Source organism: Triticum aestivum, chromosome 3B, assembly GCF_018294505.1.
Source record: "Triticum aestivum cultivar Chinese Spring chromosome 3B, IWGSC CS RefSeq v2.1, whole genome shotgun sequence".
Classification (NCBI taxonomy): Eukaryota; Viridiplantae; Streptophyta; class Magnoliopsida; order Poales; family Poaceae; genus Triticum; species Triticum aestivum.
This window is the reverse complement of record NC_057801.1, coordinates 159,384,199-159,387,960: the sequence shown is the minus strand read 5'-3', so window position 1 is coordinate 159,387,960 and position 3,762 is coordinate 159,384,199.

Below are 3,762 nucleotides of genomic sequence, written 5' to 3'. Positions count from 1 at the left end.
CCCCCCCCCTCTAGGCGACATCCTCGATCTTTCAATTGGTATCAGAGCCTCGTCTCTCTTTGTTGGGCTTAACCGCCTAGAGAGTAAAGATGTCGACTAGAGGATTAGGATTCTCTGACACTCTTAGTTTCGATGGCACAAATTTTGATGTTTGGGTAATTCACATGCTTAATCTCTTTAGGGTCATGGACCCAAATTTAGAGCGAATTGTAGATATGTGTTTTTCTCCTCCAAAGGATCCCCAAAGATTATCTTTAGAGGATGAGAAAAACTCTTATCTCAATGCTCAAGCTTCTAATGTGCTTTTTGATGCTTTGAGCAATGTAGTTATATTTCAACTCATGTCGTTCCGGGATGCTCATGAGTTATGGACAAAGCTTCAAGATAAATATGGTGTGTCCAAGATTTGTGGGGATGGTTGTTCTCCCTCCACCTCCGGTCATATAGTCTTCTCAACTTCTTCTACTTCACCTACATGTGATTTGCCACAAGGTAATGATATGGTGAGTAGTGTTGGTCATTGCAATGATGATAGTATGCTTATTGTGGATGATCCTTCATCACTATATTATTACAATGCTCCTTCTTTGGGCTTTAACACTTCGAGCATTCCAAATGTTTCACATGCTTGTGTTGATAGTCCTTGCATATCATGTAGAAATTGCTTGACTAAATCTCATGATGATATGCCTGCTATGTCTTGTTGCCATGATAAAAATGCATCTATTTTCTCGAATTGTTCTGCTAACAATGTAGAGGAAACCCAACACTCCATGGAACAAGATGTGGTGTTTAATGGTGCCTCAAGGGATCCTACATCATCATCTATTGCTTTTTGCCTTATGGCTAAGGCGTCAAAGGTATCTCCTACTTTGTACCCCAATATGTCTCTTGATGATGATGTTGGTGCTAATGATGATGAGGATAATGATGAAGAGAATGATAATGTTGCCTCCTTAAAAACTAAGTGGGAAATGATTTTTAAAGCTCTTCATAAAAATAAAATTGCTCGTTCCAACTTCATGGAAATAATGTCCATTGCCATTGATGGCAAGAAATACATTGAGGAGTTGGAATCTCATATAGAGGAGCATGAGGTCACCATTGAGAAAATGGAAGCTCATGGGCGTGATTACGCAAATGAGATCGCGGAGCTATCTCAAGCTCTTGAACATGAACAAACCACCTCCAAATATCTTGAGGAGTCTTTTGCTCTAGAGCTATCTAGAGTGAGGGAATATCATGATAGATCTCTTGAGGTGGCCAATGATTTCAAAACTAAAAATTCTAAGCTTGAAGTTTCTCATGCTAGACTCCTTGAGGATTTTGAGCACCTCGAAAATGGCTCAAGGGTCATCAAGGGTGAGCTCATCAAACTCACCAAGTCTCATGCCCAACTTGAAGCTTCTTGTTTAAAAGAGCTTGCCAAGTTGTCATCTCCTATTGTTGTAAATGATGATGCTTGTGCTACTAACTCTATTACTTGTGAAGCATCCATTTTGAAGGAGAATGTTGAGCTACGGGCTCAACTTGAGGTGCTATCTAGCAATTATGGGAAATTGGAAGAAAGTCATGAAAAGCTCTCAAGCTCTCATGATGATCTTCTAGTATCCCATAGTGTGCTAAAGATAGCTCATGAGGCCATGATTGCTAAGGTAACATATGTGAGCCTCATGTGGATACTAGCACTACTTCTAGTCAAAAAAGTACATTGCCATGTGCTAGTCATTGTAATTCATCTACTCACAATGTTGGTACATCTTGTGATGAATTGCTTTCCTTGCCTTGTTGCTCTAACGATGAAGCTTATACTTCCTCTAGTACTTGTGTTGAGACTAACCATGTAGAGGAAATCAAAGAGCTCAAGGCCCAAGTCACTTCTTTGAATAAAGACTTGGAAAAGAGTCATCAAGGGAAATCCACACTCAACAATATCTTGAGTGTGCAAAAATCCCCTAATGACAAAGGTGGACTTGGATTCAACTCCAATAAGAAGAAGAAGTCAAGTTTAATAAGAAGAAGGGCCAAGAGCAAGTCAAGAATTCGGCCAAGATTGTTTGCTTCAAGTGCAAAATTGAAGGACATCATGTTAGATCTTGCCCATTGAAGAAGAAGGCCATTAGTGTCAAGCAACAAGGGAAGAGGCCACAAGTTCAATCTCATGCTCAACCTCAAGTTGAAGAAAGGCCACTTCCCAAGAAGACTCAAGTTAATGCTTCTCTTGTTGAGAAATCCAGTGAGAAGAAAGTGAAGAGTAGACGTTGCTACTTATGTCGTGAGAAAGGTCACGTCACTTCTTCATGCACTAGTGGTAACTTATCCAACCCAATTATTATTGATGATATCTATTCTCTTGGTATGGATAAGGTTGGAAATGTGTTTGCCAAGTTTGTTGGTACTCAAAGTGGTGACAGGCAAAGAACCATTTGGGTAGACAAACCTATTGTGACTAACCTCTTAGGACCCAACTTGGTTGGGGACCAACAAGCTCAAACTTGATCAATAGGTGTTGTTGGAGGGCATTGGAGACTTGGCTACATTATGAAGAATTAAGGGGACTTCATCACTCTTATTGTCTCAAGCCAAGTCAATTGAATCATCAAGTTTATATCTTATATCCAATGTGCCTCCTTGCGGTAACTTGTACTTAGAATTGCTTACATTGAAAGTTACTTGCCCCCTTGCATGTTTTGGTTTTGTTCCTTGCATGTGTTTGTATATGTTGTGATTCCAACTTGCTTATCTTGAGCAATCAAGTATGTGTGTGTTGGTTTGCACATCATGTATGTGTGTGTCGTGTGTTGAGCCTTTATGCTTCTTGTTTGTATCCTAGTTGGCTCGTGTGAGAGATTAATGGAACATCCCATTTTGGGGGAGTGATGTGCTTTGTGCACCTCACGATCCTATAAATGTGTGTACATGAGGAATACCATCTAGTATTGATATTACAAGATTATCTAGTCGCTAGGTGGTATATCTCTCATGAGAAATTCAAATTCTAAATAGTCCATTAATAATCTCTTGTTTTTTCCTCTTATTTCATCTTGTTAAGTTCTTATTGATATCACATTATGGGGGAGTAATATTCTAAGGGCATATTACAAGCCTAGAAAATGTGTACATTTGAGATATTGTCACCTAGAATTGATATTGTAGATTATCTTGTTCCTAGGTGGTATGTTAGCTCTACAAGTTGCAATTTGCTTGTGTGTGGTGTGAAGATGATGTTGGATATCCTTGCTATCTACCACCGGGAATTCTTTCCATCTACTTCTTGTCTTTTGACAATTGGTAGTCACTTATGTGTGGTAGAATTTATTGATCATCTTTACATTGGCTTTTGCTTTTATTTGCTTTTCTCTTGCCAAGGTTTGTTTCAACTCCCGTTGTCTTCCATACCACTTGTGGATCCTGTTTATTTCTTGTTCTTGTCTAGGGTTTTCTAGATATAGTGAAAGTGGTGATCCCACCTTGTGCATTTTGTATTCAAATATAAATCCCCTATATAATGCACAACTCGTGGGTGAGCTATCCTATTTTCTCTAGAACACTCTTCTTGTGATCCTTATCAAGTGTGTTTTGGTGGAAGGCAAGCCATTTCTTTTTGGTATTTTGTGCCATCATGAAACTTTGTTGAGAGCTTGGTTTGTTTGGAACCATCCTCTCTTTGGGAGTTTGACATCTTTAGTTTAGTGTGTATCAATGGATATCTCATTCCTTGATGTATCTTTAATGATATCTTCCAAGTGATGATTTCTCCAT